The sequence below is a fragment of the Coenobita brevimanus genome, chromosome 99, assembly GCF_032717465.1.
Source record: "Coenobita brevimanus isolate Jiangsu-jjx chromosome 99, ASM3271746v2, whole genome shotgun sequence".
Classification (NCBI taxonomy): Eukaryota; Metazoa; Arthropoda; class Malacostraca; order Decapoda; family Coenobitidae; genus Coenobita; species Coenobita brevimanus.
The window spans coordinates 7,389,780-7,399,197 of NC_137052.1; the positions used below are offsets into that span (position 1 = coordinate 7,389,780).

Genomic DNA, 9,418 nt, shown 5'->3' on the forward strand with positions numbered 1-9,418 from the left:
CTTAACTAGGTTGATTAAAAGATGCGGGGTGTTGGATATGGCATTATGGATGATGGATGTGGCTGTGTTGCTTAGTGTTTGAACAGGTGTGGCGAGAGGGGAGGTGGGTGTTATATCGGGGTCTGGGTAAGCGGCGCCACCTCTGATGGTGGCTGTTGCTCTGCATTTAATTATGTAGTGTAACAGGGGGAAGGGGGCGTCTGTTCTGCAGTAGCTGCAGATTGCGTTTCTGATGTTATTGATTACTAGATCGCGTGATAAGTAGCCGAGGCGGAGGCGGTGTATGTAGGTGAGAAGTCTGTTGGGTGTATGTGTGGGTAGCGGTATTTGTTTATATTTTGTTGCACTGGCGTACCAGATGGCAGAAGTGGAGCCTTGGTTGACATGGTATTCATGTTCTTGTTTTGTGAGAGTGGGTGTTATCGTTTTTATGTCGTGTTTTGTTTGTGTTATGGTCGGTGGTATGTGTATATCTATCTGTGGGTGCGTAAGGGCGTGTTTGGCTGCACGGTCTGCTCGTTCGTTGCCGTGTATGTTTACATGGCTGGGGATCCAGTGTATCGTGATTGTTCTGCCTGATTGTGCGATGTTGTGTGCTGTGTTGTTTATTGTGGAGATGATGTGTCTGTTGTTACGGTGTTTATGTTTGCGTAGTGTTTGTATGGCGGAGAGAGAGTCTGTGTATATGTTTATGTGCGTCTGTGTATTTGCTGTGTTAGCGTCTGACAGCGCCTCCGCAATGGCTACTAGTTCTGCTTGCAGGGTGGATGCTCCGTCGGAGATTCTTGCAGCGAATTCTTTTTCATTGCTGATGAATGCAGCTGCAGCTTTCGGTTGTTCTACAGAACCATCTGTATAGTAGTTTACTGTGTTTCGGTCTGTGATTGTCGCGATTCTTTCTAGCGCTTCTTGGCGTAGTAGTTGTGGGAGTGTGGTTTTTTTCCCTGTGATTTTTGGGGTGAGGAGTCTGTATGGTGGGGGGGTCCATGGGGGAGGTTCTTTATATTCCGGTATCGGGGTGTCGGGCTGTTGTGTGATTTTGTTTGTGGCGTTGTATTTCCTAATGGCCCGAATTGTGCAGTGTGTCCAGCTTTTATTTAGGAGAGTGGGGTGTCTGATCAGTTCTGCTTTGATTTGTTTTATAGGGGTGAGGTCTGAAGCACTGTGAGCTAGCTTAGCAGCTATGCATACTACTCGTGCTTGTTTTCTGTTTTGTAATGATTCGATACCGCATTCCATGCGTAGGTTGACGAGACGAGTCCAAGGTGGGGCGTTTGTTATCGCACGTAGTGCATTATTCTGGATTACCTCTAGCTTTTCCGTTAGTTGTGATTCTATGGTTATTAGTGCAGGGGCGGCGTAGTCTACTAGGGAACGGATAGCTTGGATGTAGAAGAGTCTTAATACTCGATGTGTTGCTCCCATTCCTCTGCCAGCTAACGCTCTGAGTGCGTTTGTTCTTATTTTTGTTCTTTCCCTGAGGTAGCTTATTTCTTGTCTGAATCTGAGGCTGGTGTCTAGCCAGACTCCTAGGTACATGTGGGTGGTGACGTAGTCGATAGGTGTGGCATCGAGGTATAGTTGTTGTTGTGGTGTGTTCATACCTAAGGGGAGTGCTTTGGTTTTGTTTATGTTTATTTTAAAGCCAAGGTTTTTGCAGGTGGAATTTAAGCGTGTCAAGGCGGTTTGGGCTTTAGTGTGATAGGGGCCCTTGTTTATGATGATTGCTAGGTCGTCTGCGTAAGTGAATAATTTGACGTTGGGGCCTAGGTCTATTTCTAGGAGGTGTTCAATTAGAATGTTTAAGAGGGTGGGGCTGATTATACTTCCCTGAGGGGTGCCGTTGGTGTGTGTGTGGAGTGATGATGTGGTGCCGTGGAAACGCACCATCGCTTCTCTGTTTGTGAAGAAGTTTTCTATCCACTGTAGAAGCTTGCCTCCTATTCCTTTGCGGGCTAGGGCATCTAGTATTGATTCGGGGCAGGCTAGTTCGAAAGCCTTCTCTAAGTCTATAAAAATAGCTAGCCCCCTCCTTCCTCTCAGTTCGGTGAGTAGTGTTGCGAGGCATTCGCTCGTTCCCCTGCCGCTGGTGTAGGCGAATATATGATCGTGGGGTGTGGGTGTGCACCACTGTAGTCGTCGTAAAATCATTCTTTCAGCTGTTTTGCTGAGACAGCTTAGTAGGGAGATGGGCCTGTATGAGCCTGGGTTTTTGGGTTTTGGCACGGGGGTGATGAGTGCCTGTTTCCAAGTTGTTGGGAGTTGTCCTGCTTCCCAGGAATGGTTAATTAGGTTCAGTATGGCGGCTTTTGCAATGGGGCCTGCGTGTCTTATCATAGAGTAAGTGATGCCATCCTTACCAGGGGCAGTGTCTTGGCTTGTTTTCAGTGCATTTTCAAGTTCGTTCATAGTGAATGGGCAGTCGGCTGGATGCTCTTTTTGCTTCTCCCTGTTAATTAGGTGTCTTCTTTCATTATGCAGTAATTCCTGGCGCCGTCTTGTGGCATCTGGGAGATGTCTTGGGGAAGTGTTGTTTGCGAAGTTTAGTGCTATTCTTTCAGCTTCTTCTTGTGGGTTGGGGTGGGATGTGGGTCTGTTGGGGGTTGATCCTGACACTGCTCTGAGTTTTTTCCATAATGCCCCAGTGCTGCTGCTTGCATTAAGGGAACTGCACTACTCTAACCACTTTTTTTCCTTGATTTTGTTCTTTTCTTCTCTTACCAGTCGGACTGTCGTTCGTAAGTGTTGCAGTCCTTCAGGGGTTCTGTTTTTCCTGTATATTTTCTTTGCTTGGTTTTGCCTGTGGTTTAGTTCCTTGACTCTATCGTTGTAAAACCACCAGTCCTTATGGTTGAATCTTTTGTGTGTTGTTTTAGGGATGGCAGCTAGTGCGGCGTCTTGTATGGCTGTTGTTATTTGTTTTTCATGTGCTTGCAGATCAAGTGAGTGTTGCAGTGAGGCTGTGAGTTGTTCCAGAGTATCTGTGTATAGTTGCCCGTTAGCTTTTTTTGTATTGAATCGTGGGGGTGGGCCTGGTGGTTTGGGTAGAAGGGGTAAATTAGCTTTTATTGATATGGCATGGTGGTCAGACATTAGAATTGGGTGGGATCTTCCACTGGGTTAGGGGAGCTAGATTGGTTGATATGAATGCGAGGTCAAGGCGGCCTCCTTGTATGTGGGTTGGGGTGTCGGCTTTATTTAGAAGGGTGACTGTGTTGGTTTCGTTCAGGAGTTCTGCACTGTGTCTCCCTGCTTGGTTGGTGTTGCTAGGGGAGCCGAGGAGGGGGTGGTGGGCGTTCATATCTCCTACTATGAGTGTTGGCTGGGTGTCTGCATTAGCAACGAGTTCTGTGAGGTCAAGGTCTGCGTTATGCTTGCGGTATACGTTGTAGATGTGGAGATTGCAGTTCTGCAGTGATATGGAAATTCCCTGTGCCTCTACCCCGTCACCACAATGTGGCATGGGTACTATGGGTGTTGTAGGTATGTGGCTTCTTATAAATATTGCGAGGCCTTGGGGCCCGTTACGTGCTGAGGGGAGGAAGAGGGGGGTGAAGCCTCTCAAATTACAGTTTCGGTTTTGGGGCAGGAGGGTTTCTTGTAGTATGACGACATCTGTTTTGTCTGTGTGGACTGCTTCCTCGAGTTCTGCTTGTTTACCCCTGATTCCGCAGATATTCCACTGGAGGAACTTGATGTTGTTGGTATTGGGGTTATGCTGTTGAGTAAGTCCCAGGACATTTCGTGTATCTAGGTTGTTGTGTGATCTGGGGGTAGGTTGCGTGTTGTTTCGCTCGTTCCTTGGGTTATGTCCATGGCTTTTAGTGGTGATCGTGAGCGAGTTCTCTGCGTGTGCCTGGCGTCCATTGATGTGGAGTGGAGTGGTTTGTCTGCTTGTTCTCGGGGTTGTGGGGGTTTGTAGGGGTATGGGGTTGGTTGCAGCGGTGGTTGGTGTGTTGGGTTGACCTGTGAGGCGGTTGGTAGAGGTGGGTTGTCTGGCTGGCTGCTTGGGGTGAGTAAGTTGGGGCTGTGTTGTGTCGTGTGAGTGTTGATTAGCTTGTTTATCGCTGGGGTTACTAGTCTGGGGTCTAGTTGGCGGCCTAGTTGGTCTGAGACAATCTGTAGTACTCCCAGTGCTATCTCCCGGCATATGGTGCGGAGTGTTTCTGTGTCCACTGTGGTGAGTTGTGGCTGTGGCGTTTGGGTTGCCTCTGTCGACTGTGTTTGTGTTGCAGTCGTAGTCAAAATTGGTGTTGAGGTTGCTTGGGTGAGGGATGTGGGTGTTTGTTGTGTGGCAGGTAGGCTTGTTTTGAAGTTGGTGGTGGTGGCGTTGCTGCTTCTGGGGAGTGGGGGGTACTCTGCTGTTGAGGTGGGGTTGGGTGGGGGTAGGGATTGTCTGTTCTGTGTGCCCCAGACGAAGGTGCCTAGGGGTGCTGGAGAGACTTTGAGTCTTTCCTGCACCCACTTGGCTTGTCCTTCCATGCTTTTTAGTACTCTGTCTATCCTTGCTGGGCAGGATCTGTTCCAGGCATGGTGGTTGCGTCCGCAATTTGGGCATTTGGAGTTTATTGGCTGTTTGGTTTTGAACCTGGTGAGGCACTGCTCTGTTGGATGTTGTTGGCTGCACATTGCACAGGTTGGTGGGCGTGTGCATGTCGATTGATGATGTCCAAACTTCTGGCAATTGTAACATCTTAGTGGTTCCGGGGAATATGGGCGGAGGTAGTAGGTTCCCCAGTTTCCCAGGTCTAGAGTCTGGGGAATGGTGCCTCTGATTGTTACTAGAACTTGTCTTGTCGGTTCCCCTCGTGTTTCGCAGCGTGTGGCTGTTTCCACCTGGCTGTGTTTTAGGATTGGTTCTAGTGGCTGGAATTGGTTGTAGCCCATCAGTATGACTTTGCGTGTTGCGAGGTCGGGGTTTAATTCCTTTATGATTGCAGGGTAGCCTGCTACTGTTTTGCAATACTTCAGGGTCTCGTACGTGTCTTGGTCGTGTGGTGTTAAGATCATACTGTAGTCTCGTCTCGTTGTGGTGTGGAATTTTAGGTTGGGGTGTTCCTCTTCTAGTTGCATGACTAGGTCCATTGTTGTGGCGAAGGCCTCCTGCTTTGGTATCAAGAAGGGTGGTAGGTTTGTAGTGGGGCGTGGGGCCGTCTTTACAGAGACAGCTGGAGTTCTTCTGGGTTGGATGTTTGGAGGTCGTGCTGCAGGGGGGTTGTCGTTTCCCGATTTAAGGGGGGCTGGCAGAGTTAGTGAGTCATTGCTGCTGTCACTGCTTCGTTTCTGGTTTTTGTTGTTCTTTTTCTTGTTTGTGACGACGGTGTAGTTTTCGTCTTCATCTGGTGCTGTATTGGAGTTGTCTGCCTCTTGCTCATCTATTTGTGCTGTGCAGTCTTGGGCCGTGTCGTTGGTGTCACTGGGTGAAGTGGAGATTGCTTCTGTAAGATCAGATTCTGGCGGTGGTGGAGTGGTGTCCATTTCACTTGAATTTTCGGTGGGTGGAGTCAGCGGGTTTTTCTTCAGCGAGTTGTCCTGTTGCACAGGTACTTGCTTCTTCGCTCCTGGTGTATGTTCCTTGGGGCTGGGGTCTCTTGGTCTTTTGTTTAGGCCAGCTAGTTTCGTCATGTTGCCTGTGGTTGTTGTGCCTGTCTTCAACTGTATTGGTTTTGGCTTCGTTGTCTTGGTTTTGGGGATGGTTCCTCCTCCTCCTCCTTGTCCTTGGGGAGGGGTTCTGGGTTGGTTGGTCGTTTTCTTCATAGTGATAGGGAGAGAAAAAGGGAGTGCCCAGGCCTACCTATATCAGCGATCCTAGGCGCCGGGTTTTTACCTCCCCCGTCCTCTAAAGGACGTCGTGGGGAGGGACCCTTGCACCTACGCTGATTGCCCCCTGAGGGGAACCTAACCCTAACAGCGTTTTGCCTTCCTGCAACCCCCTGGCTCCCCAGCCAACCTAGTGGCCCCCCTTGTGGCGGCCCTAAACGGCCTTCCCGCGGGGTTCGGTTCGCCAGTGATGGGGTTGCAGGAAATCCTACGGCGATGTGGGCAAAGGATTGCAAAGGACGGGGAGATAGAGTGTGGTGTATTGGATGTGTGTGTGTGTACGTGTGTAGGGGGAGACGGTGGGGGGGAACGTTACAGAAAGGAGAGTGTTTGGAAGGCGGGAAAACCCGCCTGACTGTGATATACAGCTGTCAGTTGCCCAACAGTGTATAGTCACAGTCGTGTGGTGCTGCTAGTGGCAGGAAGTGAGGAATCGAGATGACGAAAGTGAAACGTGGGATGTAAACTCCGTAGAGTTAAAGAGCTGGAGAAGCTGCTCCTTCCGCTGCTCGCACGAGAATGAATAGTTTGTATCCGTAATAATATTATATCTTACTTTAACTGAGCATTATTCGGTTCTCTCATTTATCAGGGCTGACTTAGATAAATTTGTTCTTGCTAAATTCGTGTTAATAGAGGCTATTCCAGTTAACCATATATTTAACCTGTTTTTGCCATTACATTATCCTTATGAGTCCTGAATGTTTAGCTGTTAGTTTGAGCATTAAACTTTAACTTGTAATTTTACCTAACGCTTTTGTTTTGAACCTGGAACTTTGCGGGACAGTAGTGATTTTAGTACTCTCACTTGAAGTGTTTATTAATCTCTCTCTGTTCCGTAACAATATATATATATATATATATATATATATATATATATATATATATATATATATATATATATATATATATATATATACTGTATAGATCGATAGACAGACAGATATATATATATATATATATATATATATATATATATATATATATATATATATATATATATATATATATATATATATATATATATAGACATGTATAAAGAGATAGATATATAGATAGAGAGATATACTGTGTGTGTGTGTTCCAGGGTAATAAATTTGAAGCTTTGCCGTAGGATAAGATGAACCCATGGTATTGGAAGCCCTGAGCAGGATGGCTGGTGCCAGTAGTGCCGTGACTATGGTGGTGGGTGGCTGTGCCGCGGTCTGCTCCTCCCACTCCTCTCTCGTCTCCCTTCCTGCGCTCGGAAGAAAAAAATATTGTCGTGAAATTAAGATGGATTTTGAAAACAGTTATAAGTACTCGAACTTTTACTTCACCAAAATAATTTCTACAGAGATATTTTATTAGTGTCATTTGCAACAAAGACAGTTTTAGGTGAGTTGCTACAGGTGCAGGTGAATGTTAACCTGCAGCTGGAGTAATTCTGTTCCAGCCAACGGTTTTATTCCGCTGAGCAGTCACGTGCCGGAGTGTTAGTGCTGGTGGTTATTAAATATATTAGAAAATAAATAAATACTTAAATAAATAAATCGGAACAAAAACAAGAGAGCGCTCTCCAGCCCAGCGGTCCTGCTACGAGCCACACACTTTTACATGTCACCACTTCGGCTCTAATACCCACCGTCCACACACGGAGTACGCGGTAGGTCTCCCTCATTTTTGGCTGGTGTGATAAAATTGTCGGGGTCCTTCTCTGTATTGTCGGTGGTCTTGTGGAATATAAGCCAAGTCTATTTCAACGAAGTTCTAATCCTTAAACTATTCCCTGCCCAGCCATGGATCGAACTTGCATCCTTTGTCATCTGCCCACTTCTCTGCCGACTTGACCACCATCTTCGTTGATAGTTCTTAGTTCTTCTAGTTTTGTGCTTTGACTCTCTCTCTCTCTCTCTCTCTCTCTCTCTTTCTGTGTGTGTGTGTGTGTGTGTGTGTGTGTGTGTGTGGGTGGGTGTATGGGTGGGTGGGTGGGTGGGTGGGGGGGTTTGTGTTTGTTTGTGTGCATACCGACATGTCATAAAAATACCCCCGCTAATACCAATACACCAGTCCTGTATGAGACAGCCCTAGCATGTATGCAATATGGACGGTGGGTGTTAGCGCCGAAGTGGTGACATGTAGAGAGGTGTATGGTATGCAGGAGGACTACTGGGCCTTGAGAGCAGGCTGTGAAGCCTATGCCCAGAAGTCGGACACAAAAAAAAAAAAAAAAAAAAAAAAGAAAAAACACGTAGCCACTGGGGGGGCAGGGGGGGGGGCAGTGTTGCCTCCCCTGGGAAAGTTTTGGGGCAATGCTGAAAGGGATTTTTGGCATAGTTCTTGTATGAAAACACGGTTTTCCTAATTTTACCACTTGTATATTAAACAATATTATCTATTTCCCAAAATATTTATTTGGGAGCAATAATTTCCTTTGAAATTGAAAGCTACACTAAATATTATGAAACCCTTGAGAAAAAATGACCAGTTATAACTTAACAATTTCCCCGATCACCTTAGATTACGTGGTTAATATTAGAGCTGTAATGATGTTTTGCGCTTGAATCCTGATGAGGTGTAAAAATGGCCTTCCTGTCCCCTCAGCCACATCCTCTCACCCTGCAGCCATATCCTTTCACCCTGCAGCCATATCCTCTCACCCTGCAGCCCTATCCTCTCACCCTGCAGCCACATCCTTTCACCCTGCAGCCCTATCCTCTCACCCTGCAGCCCTATCCTCTCACCCTGCAGCCACATCCTCTCACCCTGCAGCCATATCCTTTCACCCTGCAACCCTATCCTCTCACCCTGCAGCCATATCCTTTCACCCTGCAGCCATATCCTTTCACCCTGCAACCCTATCCTCTCACCCTGCAGCCATATCCTCTCACTCTGTAGCCGTATCCTCTCACCCTACAGCCCTATCCTCTCACACTGTAGCCTGTTGAAAACAAACACTGCACATTTATTGTTGCAAACAACTGAAACAAGCAGAATTTTTGAAGACTGCACGAAGCCATGTTGATAACCTCATCCTACATTTTAGAAGGTAAGCAGATATAAGTGTGTGTGCCAGGGGCCTCGTTTGGGTGGGGGACAGGGGGACGTGTCCTCCCCACTCTTTGGAGCCTGGGGGACAGATTATCTTTTGTCCCCCACACTTTTCTCTGTAAAAATTTTCAGGACGAATAGCTTTACGCCGTTTTTCTTAGTTTTCCTTAAAGGAAAATTCCTTTTTATACAGTACAGTACAGTTCAGGTGATATGAAAATCATTCCGTGCTAAGTAGGGCAGGTCGAGTGGTCACCTGAGTCAAGGATTAAGACAGGTTAATCCCACCAGAGGTATTTACTTGGGTCAGTCTTGACGTATGCACCACCCCTGATGCCTGAGCCAATGAGAATCAAACTAAAAGAACAAATAGTGGAAAACAGAATTTTTATTGGCTACCACCACAGCAGTAGTACAAAACAGAATACCAGACTGGGGGTGGCTGCGGCAGCTAATTTTAATTTACACGTATGTGCTAAGTGGAGAGAGAGAGAGAGAGAGAGAGAGAGAGAGAGAGAGAGAGAGAGAACCGCAAAGGAAAAGAGGAAAAAGTGATAGTATCACAAAT

At 46.9% G+C, this 9,418-nt stretch overlaps 1 long non-coding RNA gene across 1 annotated transcript in view; it reads left to right on the top strand.

Annotated features, from left to right (window-relative positions):
- The first annotated feature begins 7,247 nt into the window (after nucleotides 1-7,247).
- Nucleotides 7,248-9,418, top strand: part of LOC145414369 (uncharacterized) — a 471,209-nt gene continuing 469,038 nt past the window's right edge. The window contains exon 1 of the long non-coding RNA XR_013899878.1: nucleotides 7,248-7,465. This is a non-coding gene — a long non-coding RNA (uncharacterized LOC145414369). The remainder of the gene's footprint in view (nucleotides 7,466-9,418) is intronic.